This window comes from Miniopterus schreibersii, assembly GCF_964146895.1.
Source record: "Miniopterus schreibersii genome assembly, chromosome: 17".
In the NCBI taxonomy this organism is placed as follows: domain Eukaryota; kingdom Metazoa; phylum Chordata; class Mammalia; order Chiroptera; family Miniopteridae; genus Miniopterus; species Miniopterus schreibersii.
The window spans coordinates 6,703,407-6,716,940 of NC_138117.1; the positions used below are offsets into that span (position 1 = coordinate 6,703,407).

General features: G+C 47.0%; 1 long non-coding RNA gene across 1 annotated transcript in view; it reads right to left on the minus strand.

Moving 5' to 3' along the window:
• Nucleotides 1-6,039: 6,039 nt before the first annotated feature.
• Nucleotides 6,040-13,534, minus strand: part of LOC308547165 — a 59,452-nt gene continuing 51,957 nt past the window's right edge. The window contains exons 2-5 of the long non-coding RNA XR_013997461.1: nucleotides 11,643-11,711; nucleotides 11,164-11,232; nucleotides 10,389-10,975; nucleotides 6,040-6,482 (exon numbers count right to left, since the gene is read on the minus strand). This is a non-coding gene — a long non-coding RNA (uncharacterized lncRNA). The remainder of the gene's footprint in view (nucleotides 6,483-10,388; nucleotides 10,976-11,163; nucleotides 11,233-11,642; nucleotides 11,712-13,534) is intronic.

Sequence of the window (13,534 nt, forward strand, 5' to 3'; positions counted from 1 at the left end):
AAATAAGCTTAAGAAACTCCTTGTTTTGTTCACTGGGGCCTTCTCCTGGACTGTCTTTCCCCTGCTCTGTGCTTGCCTCCAGGCCTCAAGGAAGCCCTGCTGGCTCAGGCCTGGGAACGCTCTGTCCCCGTAGCAGCGCCTCGTGCACAGGTGTCCCAGCCCCAAGCACCTTCCTCTGGGAGTCGGGGTTAGTGGCTCCTCATGTGCTCTCTCTGTTTCTGAGCAAAAATTCCCCCAAAGCCCTACTTTGCTGTATCACAGTGAATGGTCCCTTTGCTGTTGGCACAGCAATGAGCCTCTGAAGGGCAAGACCATGTTTTTGTTAAATTGCTTGGTTTTGTAGCCCCAGTCCGTGTTTAGCTCAAGCTGATGGAATTCATTAGAATTTCGAAGCTGAGCAAAAGATTACCTACTTCAGATCAACTACTCCAGAGATTACCACATATCCAGAGAGGCAATGTCGCTCCACTAAGCTCACCAGCAGGTTAGGGTGGAGGAAAGATTAAGCCCAGTTCAGTGAAAAAATGGTTCCAGACCACTTGCATTTCATTTAGCCCGCTGCACAGCATAATGGGGTCAAAAACAAGGCAAGATCTAATTTTTCCCCATGAGAAACTTACACCCCAACCCACTAACAGCCACTATTATATCATAGCCAACGCTCAACAAAGATTTGCTGAATGAATCAATGAATAGATTAATGAATGAACGAATGACCTATCTCTATTCTTTAAAGTCTTTAATGTGAAGTATGGAAAAATGCAAACATTAGGAGTATACAACACAAAACTCTCACAAAGTGAACACTCATTTAACTACCACTCGTGTCAAGAAATAAAACTATGCCAGTAACCAAAGTCCACTTTATGCTCTCTCTCAATTAATGCTATTTCCTCTCTCCAAAAGTAACCACGTTCCTGACTTAACCATAGATTTATTTTGCTCGTTTTAGACCTTTACGTAAATGGAATAACGCAGTCTGATTCCTTGTGTCTGGCTTCTTTTGCTTAATGTCGTATTTAGGAGACTTGAGTATATTATAGAGAAGACAGGAGTCATGAAGGTTATGAAATAAGGCACCACAGCCCGTGAGACCTGCCATCTGTCCTGGGTACTTGCCTGCTTGGCTGAGTCAGCAGTGGCTCCTCCGCCTCCCTGCTCATCAGAAAGAGGAGGTGTGGGTCTCTAGCACAGTCACCAGGGAGCTAGACTCTCAAGCTAAAGCCTGGGATGTCCTGGAGCCAGCTCCTGCCACCTAGCTGAACTGATTATGCATATCTCTTCCCAATTCCTTGTTTGGTGACCTCACACTGATAGCTTGAAATTGGCCATCGTGGGTTTATTTACACTAAGGGAATTAGCAAATACAAAGCTTTTCTTTTTAGAGAGCATGTTGTTAAATATTTACCAGCACACCACTGGCTAAAGCCCTGAGAACTGAGACCAGAGCCTGTTAGGAGATGAGGGGTGGCTGGCCTTGGGAAGGCTGGGTGACATCCCTTCGGTCATGATTTAGCTGGTCACACAGTAGGAAAAAACCCAACACGGATAACATTGGCCGGACAGTCGTAGAGAGCACAAACTAGCAGGTTAGCTGACCCTTACCAGCTAGGGATGAACTAGGTTTGTTAACTATTCTTTTCGTTTCCCACCCAGCTGTTTTGGGAGAAGAGACGTGCTCGGTCTGCGTGCAGGCCTGGCTTATCGTGAGAACTAAAAAGATGCTCAGGGATCCCACAATGGAAACAGGTCCCCTTTGTTAATGAAACCGGATGATCCCTTTCAATATTAGTTACTAAGTTTGGTTCTTCTGTGTCTAAACATCAATAATGATAATAGGAGATCAAATAAAGAACTAAGTTTTACTAGAAAAAAGTAAAACAAAACCTTAATCAGAACTAATACAGAAAAAAAAAGTTGCAAAGCTTTTTTTATGTCTTTATCATGTTGTGAAGCCGTGTCCTTCGTTTTCCCCTTGATCTTCACGTGTTTGTACACCTGAGAGAAATGTGTAAATGGAAACCATTATGAGTGACACAAGCACCATCACCATCGGTGAATCTGGATAGATGGAGTATCTATTGCATAAGGGTAAATGTCGGAGAACCCAGGCTAAATATGTACTGGACAGTCTGTCCTCGCCGTTGCTACCTCTGCTGGCTTGAGGTCTAAGCATCCTGCTTCCATTTCACCTGATATGATCTAACCGAGCAGAGAGGGTGATGGACTGACTCCACTTAGCAAAACAACATAGACAAAGCAATGCCCAGAAATGTGTTGTTTTAAATATTTTTGTCTTCCCCCAAATAAAATAAGTTTTCTCCTTTTAAGACTAATAACCAGTTTCTCAGCTAATCAAACTGTTATATTTTTTAAACCCAAAATTGACATTTCTGGTCGCATCAGTTTTATTCACATTTAAAGCTGTGAATACTAAACAATAATAAAAAAGTCACATAAAATCCCACTTGAGAAATGTCTGGCGATTCTTTTTTATTTCTGTGTGAGTATACAGGGGTGGGCAAAGGTAGGTTTACAGTTGTTCATATGGAAAAAGACATGCAGGTTATGATGATCGCAATAGCTTTATTAACTCAAAAGAATGTCACCATGCAGCCGTATACCTACTTTCTCCCACCCCTGCGTATGGAGAAGAGTCTGGGCCGACAGCTGCAGGAAGTGTGAGAAATAGGTAGCATTTGATGGAATTTGCTCTGAATGTTCTAGGTTTATTCAGCATTTAGACAACTGCCATCTTTGCAGACTATAGTTAATATTGCTCTCTGGAGAAGGAAGCTGCTGATCCCAGAACTTATTAAATACTAAATACCTTACTGAGGAAAGGTTGAGAATGAAAATGTCACTAAAATGTCAGGAAATTCTGGAGTTCGCACTGCAAAGCTAATTTGCTCTTCTCATAAGGCATTTTAATGTTAGGAAAAACATTGTTAACGGAGTGGGAGATGCGGCACCCTTGAAGTCGTGCGGGGTACGCTCACTTTCATTAAGCTATAAGGTTCCTTCATTTCCCGGCTGGACACAGACAAGACGTTATCGGTGCTACAGAGCAAGAAGAAATGGGCAGAGAAGCATCAAGAGGAGAGAAATACTCTTGGAAAGGCCCTGAGCTCCAAAGGGCCGTGGCTAGCCATGACTGCTTCATTGTGAAGCCGGCCAATGGCAATCGAGTGTCACGCCAGCCCTGCCCACTTGGAAGGTGTCCTTGGGACTCCGGGGTGCTTGGAATCCAGGAAGGGTCACACAGCGATAGGGCTTTGGGATCCACGCTTTGGGTCAGAAAGCCCATAGTCCACCTTAAGAGACCAAATCTCAAAGCTTGTGCCAAATAGTCCTTAATCACTGACTCGATCCTGCAGCAATAGCCAATGTCACTGGTTTCAGGTCTATTCTTGCATCCTGCTTCCAGTAGGCCATTAATATAAAACTGCTGAGAATGGCAGTCAGGCCATTGGATAAATCTAAATTAAAACTTTGAGATCATTTGATGCAAGTATCTCCAAACCAACCTGGGGAGGGTAAGTGCCCACATCACCAGGATTGAGACTATATTGAGTCCCTGACCCTTGCTGGCTAACTGTGGGATCCTGGACACATTTAAATCTCTGACTCAGATCTCATGTGAAATAGAGACAGTAACACCTATCTATATTTTTTGTATGCCAAATTAAATGAAATAATAAATTCTAAATACTTAGATATCTAGCCTAAGACATGTTTAGAGTTTCTCCCACTCCCATTCCATGCCCCCGTCTCCCTGGCTAGATAGACGTGTTATCCTAAAAAGGACTTAAAAGGGGATGCTTTATACATATTGTTTGCTTCCTTCCCTTCCTAACTCCAGACTCCTTGTTTACCTGTCTATCTGAGACTTCTTGTTTGGGGAGAAATGTTGTAAAGTGATGCCCAATTGGTTAATCTCCCTTACTGCCAAAGACATCCCAACCGCTACATCTGTATCCTTATATGTACTTTTTATATGTATATTATATTTCAATTAAAATTTTAACTTAAAGAAGTACTGATATACTGATGGTTTCACTGCTAGGGGTTCTAATTAAATGGGCATCAGAATTTGTTAAGCCTCCCCGAGGGATTGTAACACGCAGCCAGGGCTGAGCACCCCTAACGGAAGAGATGCATTTGGTGCATTTTTGCGAACAGCTTGCTGAGAGCCGTGCAGAAGGAGGCATCGGGGGCTAGTGTATCCATTCTCCACACCAACCTTTGCTGTCCCTTCCATCTTTGGACTTGGAATCATTCCCATCACATGGGGACCTGAACCAGGATGGTATGTCAGTCAATGCCGTGCCTCCCAATTGCAGGCAGAGGGGACAGCACACCTCGGTCGTCGTTTCTGCCGTTGCCAGAGTGAGTGGTCAAGGCTGGTCTTTCTACCCATGAAACACGTAGGCGGTGCCTTCGTGATGAGACTGAAGGAAGAACCGGGAGGGCCTCCCACAACACACACACACAGAACATTTCTCCCTGTATCTTCCCCAAAGTCTTCACTTCCTTTCTCCTATGACTTAAAGTCTTGCCAATAAGTGAGAACCTGTTTTAAAAGCCAGCTGACCCTGGAAAGTTATATGTGGACTCTCAGCCATTTAAATCATATTGCAAATTAGTTCAAATGGATGCTTCGCAATAATATAGCTGTGATGTCAGGACCTGGTGACATTTGGGCTGGATAATTCTTTAATGTGTGGAGCTGTTCTGTGCTTTGTAGGATATTTGGCACCATCTCTGGCCTCTACCTGCACCAGTAGCATTCCAATCCCCAGTTGTAATCACTAAAAATGTCTCCAGACATTGACAAATGTGCCCTTGGGCACAAAATCCACCCCCAGTTGAGAGCCACTGTACTGAAGGAATGAGAATTTTGGCGGAAGAGAGGCGGGACAAACGGCAACATAGGGAGATTCAGAGGAGGCCAGGCCCGGATGAGATTGTTGGGGGTCAGGTGTTGGTGATGCCCTCTGACATATGATCCAGCTGCGTGTCATCCCCAGAACACCCCTCACTGTTCTGGGGAGAGACAGGTGTGCCCGGGAAATAGGAGGGCACTAGAGACAAAGCCATCGGTATGAAGTAGTGCCTTGTGTCCTCTGGCACCCGCTTGGTCTCTTTGTTGCCTCACTGCCTCCAAATGTGAAATGCTGTAAAGTTAGGACTTACTATGGGAACCACCCTGCCCCACTTCCTCCCCCTCAAATATATTTCCAGCTTTTCCTGGTGACATAGCTGCCTCTTGTGAATGCCATAAACAGGGTTCGTTCACCGACACAGCCTCGCATCATTTATCACGTGAGACCATAATACCCATCCCCCGATTCCTCAATTCTAACCTGCCAAATTCTAGAAAACCCGCGTGTTGCTAAAGTGGGGGCATTTTGAAGTATACGGAGGGCAGGGCAAGGCAGGTCTGCCGGAGGGCTGGGCCCTGCTTTCCAGGCTGAACTGGGACCTCTGGAAGCCCCCTCTCCTCTCTGGTCCTTTGCCCACCTTGGAGCAAGAACCTTCCAAGATCATCTCTAACTGACAGGGTGTGCTCTATGCCTTTCTTCTGTTTCTTTTTTTTTTTTTTCTTCATTTTAAAAAATCTTTATTGTTGAGAGTATTACAGATCCCCCCACCTTTCTCCCATTGCCCCCCTCCACCCAGATCCCACCCCACCCCAGGCCTTCACCACCCTATTGTTTGTGTCCATCCCCCAGGCTTCTGTTTTATCCAGGTTGTAGGATCCTCAGCCAGGTTCCCTGAGGAGTGTGCACCCAGCGCTTCCTCCTGCCCCCTGCGGCCGAGGAGCCAGCACACCTGCGGCTGCCCCGGGCCTGCCCCACCCAGCTCGGCTGATGGCCCTAATGGGGTGGCCATTCTGCAATGAAAGCTGCTGAGCAAACACAGCGACGGCCCTGGAGATTGGCCCTCATTGAACAGAGGATGTGTGCAGGCTTTCTGTGTCCCGGCCCACGAGCTCGGACCGCTGTACAAACTGCTTTAGACTGAGCCCCACTGTTTGCTTAGCGCCTTTATTGACTCAATTCTGCCTCAGAGGCAGGTGGCCCGGGCCAGCCACTCAGTCATTGTTCTCACTGCTTCTCCTCAGCGACACTGTGGCCTCCCTGTTGAAAGTTTCCTTTCTTTATTTTGTTTTCTGGTCCTTGAAAAGTCGAGCGACAGACTCACACTTACAGGTGTCCAGTTTCATTTTTGAAGAGGCACAAATCACACCGGTCAGATTCTCTGCCGTCTGTTTGGCTTTCTTACGTAACAAGGACTTTTCTACTTTCCTCTTGGAAAGAAAAGGGCTGATTTCCCGGTGACAGGGGGACCGTTGTCGCTGCTCTGATGTATTAACTCTTTGCGACCTGGGTCCTCACGTGTAAATGACTTCCAAGGTCCACTCAGATGACCCAAAGCTTGTGCAAACTTCCCAGGGCGCCAGGCTTCACTTAGGAGAACTGAGTAAAGAAACGGGGTTATTTTATTCATCGTTCATTGGAACAGTGCCATTTATTGAGCATATACTCTGTGCAAAGTGCTATGCCTCGTGGTGTTTTTATTGGATGCCTCGGCTCTTTGAGCTTCCCCAGAAACTTGTGCTGGGTGTGGTCACTCTCCCTAGGTGGGGACGCCGAGGCCGGAAGGTGAGGGGGCTTCCGGGGGTCCCTCAGTGTGGGGCAGAGCCAGGCAGGGCCCGAGGCCGCTGGACTCCATGGCCTGCCCTACGCCCTCTCCAGCGCCCTGGCCGCCCCTTCACTCCACTGACAGGAGAGGGGACAGCCCACGAGACCCGGCCGGGGCGGCGAGGCTGGGTGGCACCAGTTTGCTCTGCTCGGGCCACTTGGCCTCTTCTCCCAGGGGCGCCCTCCCTCCTCCGTGGCCAGGGCTGTCCTTGGACACCTTCCTCAAGCTTCCTCGGCAGGGGGCAGAGCTCATGAGTCACTCGACCTGGCTGCCAGCAGAGGAAGTTGGGAGCAGCACACCTACCTACTCACACATTCACACACGCAACAGGCACAGACACACTCCCCTGTGTCACTCACACGGGCGCACATGCACAGGCGCTCATTCAGACACACACATGGGCACACTCAGACATTCACATGCATGCCCGTTTGCATGCACACACATACACATTCACACACAGGTTTTGCCCACACACATCCCTGCACACATACATAGACATATTCATTCTCACACACACGTACACACACATCCACCCTCGATACATTCACTCACGCATCATTCACGCTTTCACGTACACTCACTCACAAATGCACATATACACATTCACGTACATCACTCCCACACACTCACAAAGGCACTCGCCCAGTAACAGCTTACATAAATTCATATCTACACACGCATACATTCACACACACTCACCTGCACATCATCAATACACACACACACACACACACACACACACACATGTCCACATGCACCTCTCACTTCCTGCACAGGAGCCGAGTCCACACTGTGGTGCAGGTCAGGAGGCCAACACCCCCCACAATAAACTGCCAGCGGGACGGTGTAACCTGGGGTTTTGTAACTCGAACACCACTTGAAGTAATTGGAGAGCTTAGAGCAAGGACACTGGTTGTGTGTTAAGGAAATTTGGTTTCCTTTTTTTTTTTTAATATGTCTTTATTGATTTCAGAGAGAGAGAGAAACATCAATGATGAGTCATTGATCCTTTGCCTCCTGCACGCCCCCTACTGGGGATCGAGCCCAAAACCTGGGCATATGTGCCCTAATGGGAATCAAACCACAGTCTCCTGGCTCATAGGTCGATGCACAACCACTGAGCCACACTGGCTGGTCTGGTCTCCATTCTAACTTTAATTTCCCCCAGTCTTTAAGAGGCAAGTTTTTGGCCCTAGGCCCTTTGCTCACACACTAGCTCTGTGACCTTGGGCAAGTAGCTTAATTTCTCTTCGCCTCCATTTCCTCATCTGTAAAATGGGGACACCAGTAGTGCTTGCCTTATAGAGTTACGAGCACTAAGCAGGCTGATACATGGGCAGGGCACATATGTGTCCACAGCAGCGGGCTACCGATGGCTTGGTCTGGTCTCTATCGTTAACCAGTGAGAATGGTATTAAAGACAGAGATCAGCTTCAGGTTTTGATATGGAAGTGAGGTCTGGGGAGAGAGTTACCAAGTTTTAGGGGCTTTCTGCCCCAGTGGTTGCAGTTTCTAAGCCCTTGCATTGAGCAAAGCTTCAGGGCGGGGGAGAGCCATCCTTCCTTCTCAACCTCAGAGCATCCCTGACGCCCTTACACTAATAGACGTAACCTCAGCCGCCTGGTCAAACGGGCAGCATCTTGGTCTGCAGGGAAGGTCAGGTTTGCAGCTTTCTCTCCCCCCCCTCAGTTAACTTAGTCTTCAGCCTGTGAAAATTGTGCTTGGAGAAGGGGCTGTGCAATACATAAGGATTTTAAGTCCAAGAATTAGCACATTTAACCTGTGATTCCAAGACATGTCCTCTTAAAAATGATAGAAGAAACTGAAGTTACTTTAATTAGGAGTATTTAGACCAATAACACACTATTTTGTTCTATTTCTCTCTTCTGATCAGATCTAGGGTCATTTTTCAAAACTTACAAGCCTCCGTTATCTCAGTCACGTTACTTTTCCCGTTTGTTCAGCCCCTCGGGCCCCCCGGCAGGTAATTGCTTTGGCAGTAACTCTGGGTCATCCCTTCTCTTCCCTTTTTTGCTCTCTGATGGTCCATGTCCTGGTTCTATCTTCCACTCAGAAAGTCCCCTCTGGGAACTAGAGGCTGTCCCTCGCCTTTTTGTCCCACCTCCCACCTCTGAGTTAGACCAAGACCTGGTCAGAAAGGCACTATTTGCCTTAAAATTCCAACTATTTTATCAGAGTGCTCATCTCATCCAAGGAATGACCAGAAAGAAGCTATTTTACAGTCTTCGAAATCACAAGTTCCTCTCTCTCCTTCACCACAAACATGAACAGAGATTCCTCAAATAATTGTCCTTTGTAATTTGTTTTGTGTTTCAGTTTGCACCGATGTTTACAAAATAATTCCTATCTATGCCTAGAGAATTGCTGGAATGATAACTACTTAATACTAATAATAGTTACTTGGGGAGGCAGCATGGGGTGATTTTTTTAATTTTAAATCTTGACTTCTGCTTTTGTGCTATTCTGCATTGATTGACTTAAAAATGAACATGCATCATTTTGTAAAAAAAAAAACCATTTTAAGAAGGAATTTTTAAAAAGCAGACACAGCAGTATGCCCATACTTTAAAAAAATGCTTTGAAATGCACCATTTCTTTCCTGCCTTTGTTTCTGAACACCTCACTCAGCTAGCCAGCTAAGCAGTGCTTCTTTCTGAGCTCCATTCAAGGCAGGTTTCAAGGTGAAAAGAACGTTCCTCTGGATATGAAGCCAACAGTTTCCTTCCTCTGATTGAATTATCTCAATTCACAAAGCTTTTGTAAAGTACGCCTTATGGGCATATCTTTTTCCAAGAATTTTTGGTCAAATTTCTCTTAAAGAGCATGGCAGGCGTGGCTCAGCAGTTGAGCATCGACTCAGGAACCAAGAGGCCCCAGTTTGATTCCTGGTCAGGGCCCATGCCTGGGTTGTGAGCTCGATCCCCAGTAAGGGGCGTGCAGGAGGCAGCCGATCATTGCTGTTTCTCTTGCATCACTGATGTTTCTATCTCTCTATTCCTCTCCCTTCCTCTCTCTCTAAAAATCAATTAAAAAATTTTCTCTAAAGAAAACCAAAATGCTCAGCTGGGAAAAGAGTGTTCAGGGTTCCAGTGTGTGGGCTCTTCCTGGCATCCTGAGAGAGAAAGGGGGTCCCTCTCTCCCTTTCCTCTTCTCTGTGCTTGTAATCCTCCCATGTCAGCAGGTGATCTGCAGTATGCTGGGAAACCAGAGGTTAGAGAAGTTCCTATTCCAGTGGGGAGAGGAACGAAGCCTGGTGTGGTGATGCACCGACTGTCACAGTCATACCCAGTAAAACGATGGCCCACCACAATTAGGTCAGAACAGGAACTAGGCTACTGTGACGTGATCGCCCACCCAGGTGGGCATGTGGATGCATACTCCCTACTCCAACAAAAAGTCCAAATTCTTAAAGGCAAGGAGAACTTGCTTTGATGTACTCTCACTTCAAAGCGGGACTGTTTTATTTTGAAACAATCCCACGGCCTCCAATATCCTGTTAGCACACCCTCCAGAATGTGTCTTTAGATCTCTCATCTATATTCTATAACAAGTGTTTACTCTTTCCTAAATTTAGAAGCATGCCGTCTTATTAGTGGTGCATTTATCTGCCCTTTATAGAATGATCAGTGTTCAGCAGCCTGAACGGCCCCCCTCACCTGCGTCTGGTGGAGCCTCTCTTCGGGAAGCTGTCAGACGCCTCCCCGTGCACAGCTGGAAGCAATAGCTCTTTCTGCCTGCTTCTTTATACAGTCACACAGCACTTAGCAAACTTGATTGCAGTTGGCTGCATGCAAATCCCATTTCCTTAAGAGAATCCCAACTACTCCGAGGCCAGGTTTGCAGCTTCAGATCCCCCAGGTCACCATAAACACTGTTCTGCTTTAAGTGAGTAATGAATAATTTCTTTAAAAAATATCTTTCTCCTCCATTGTTACCAGGTCTTTCCAGGAAGAATAAGCTAGAGAGAATTTGTTTTTACTGAGAATCCACTTTAATATAAGGCCCTCTGAGAACAGGCTCTGATGTAAGCAAAACAGCAGACAGCATCAAGAAATCCTAGAGCCTGGCTGGTGTGGCTCAGCGGTTGAGCATCGACCTAGAATCCAGGAGGTCGAGGTTCAATTTCTGGTCAGGGCACATGCTCGGGTTGCAGGCTCGATCCCCAGCAGGGGACGTGCAGGAGGCAGCCGATCAATGACTCTCATCATTGATGTTTCTTTCTCCTTCCCCCATCCATTCCTCTCTGAAATCAATGAAATAAAAACATATTTTAAAAAAGATTTTTTAAAAGAAGAAAGAAAGGAAAGAAAGAAAGAAAGAAAAAGAAGGAAGGAAGGAAGGAAGGAAGGAAGGAAGGAAGGAAGGAAGGAAGGAAGGAAGGAAGGAAGGAAGGGAGGAAGGGAGGAAGAAGGAATTGTTCCTGGTACAAACCTGAAGGTTCTGTGAGGAAATGAGGTGCCCAGTGACAGAATCCTGGGTGGTTCCCAGGACGCTCTCCCCCTTAGAAAGTAAGTTAAAAAAAGAAAAGCTTTTGATACATTTCTTTAAACCCAAAATTCAAATATAATCGATGCATAGATTCAATTCCTCAAAAGGAGCTCACAGCTTTCGTTTTCTCCCGCCGCTATTGCCTAGCCTGGGACCTTTGACAACGGCAATTTCAATGTTCTCATGCCGCTCTAAGAAATCGGTGTGGTCTAAGGAACAATTGAGAGTTTATTGGCACCAAGGAGAGCCTGGGCTGTAAAAGAACAATCAGCGCTTTGCTTCCAGTTGTTGGTGCTAATCTCAACATTTCCACCAAAAGATAGCGAGGCAGTCCCTGCAAACAGGCCTGCTTTGCCTCCAACAACCATCACCGAGTAAGAAATCCCCGCTCCTAGAAACCTGGTTGATGACTTAGCACTTACCGCGTGCCAGGCGCCACGAGCTGAGCCCAATATTTGCGTCTCATTTAATCTTCACAGGACCCACAGGCCCTAGGAGATAAGAAGGACTTTTATGACTTGCATTTTGCAAATGAGGTTTAGAGCAGTTAAGGAACTGGCCCAGGTCCTGGGATCTCTCAGCTGTGAGGCAGGACTGAAACCAAGGCCTGAATAACTGAAGCCTGAGCCCTACCCCTGCCCCTTGCCAACCTGACTGCATGGTAGGATTTTGGGAAAATGCAAAATAAATCAGACAAACAAACAACAACAACAGTAACAACATATCAAAAATTTATATAGTATGTTACATGGTTATAGGGCTCCAGAGAATAATAAAGCAGGGGAGAGGGACAGAGCGCCGTGTGGGAGAGGGCAGGTGCCATTTCCAATGCTGTCGGGAAAGTGGTCAGGGAGATCCTCAGTGAGGTAACATATCAGCAAAGATCTGGAAAAGAAAATGAAGGAGTCATTTTCTGGACAAGAGATTTGCAGACAGAAGCAACAGCACAGGTATCAGGCCCAGTCACGGAACAATTGGCCAGTACGCAGAGCGACTGGGGTGGGGTGGAAGGGGCAGAGGTGAGGTGAGAATCACGTGGGACCTTGTACACCGCCGTAACCTTTTCCCCCCTTCGTAGGCAACTCTACTGGTCGAATTGCTCCTGTTCAACTTTTTACAAACGTTTAAGACATCTTATCTATGAAAGTAGAATTGGCCTAAACGACATTAAAAATGTATTTCAAGCCTGGCCAGTGTGGCTCAGTAGGTAGAGAATTGTCCCGTGCACCGGGGGGTTGCAGGTTCGATTCCCAGTCAGGGCACATGCCCCAGTTTGGGGCTCGATCCCCAGTAGGAGGCAGGCGTGCAGGAGGCAGCCAATCAATGTTTCTCTCATTGATGTTTCTATCTCTCTCTCCCTTCCTCTCCCTGAAATCAATAAAAACATATTTTAAAAATGTATATATTTCAAAGTTGGAGCACCTGAGCAAACGTTTGGGACCAGGATCCAGAGAAGTAGGGAAGACTGGAGAGAAGAGCCAGGGTCCACTTGGGGCTCTAGGAGGCCACCCAACTGCCACAGGCCATCCCCCCTTTAAGAAAGAGCATTGTAGGGGCTACTCAGAAAATCCAGGCTAGAGGGTCCTCCGAGAAGCAGATGTTCTGCCAGGCTGAGAAGTGTAAGAGGGTGCCCGGGGGCAGGGCCTTGGGGGAAAGGGAGTCAGAGGGACAGGGTGTCTGAGCTGCAGGAAAGAGAAGCGGGAAGGGTCTCAGGCGTCAGGCCAGTTCAGAGACAGTTTCGGACAGGCTGATGGGGGGTCCTTGAGCCAACACCTGGTTGGGGAGTCCCAGGTCCTGCCGTGCTCAGGAACTCCAGGGTCATTGGCTGGGCGCAGTTCGTGGGGAACACGGCCGTGGTACCTCTGTGCCCAGGTCCAGAGGGGCAGCAGTCAGCGCCGCCAAACAGTCACCCTCGCCCCCATACCAAGGGATCCAAGCAGCTCAGCTGTGTGGCCGCCACAGTGCTTACTAGCAAATGAGGCCAGAACAGAAAATACCATTTGTTATAGTCCGTGAAGCCACATTTTTAACCCCAGGCCTGTGTTACCTACGTGGACAAACTTGGGTGGCAAATGGTTACAAATCTGAAGACTCTTCAGAGTTTAAAGAGTTGTACGCTTAGTTATCTGAGCTCCTTTATCCAGAGCTGTGCCCTAGTCCCTCATAATGCCTGTTAACTGAGGTGCATCTATAGTAGATAATTTTTGAAGGCATGAAAGAGGCTCTGGAATTACTGACAACTCGTACAGAGATGGGCAGAAGGTCAGAGTGAGATTCTCTGGGCTCATAATATGGAAAGATAATAGATTGTTCG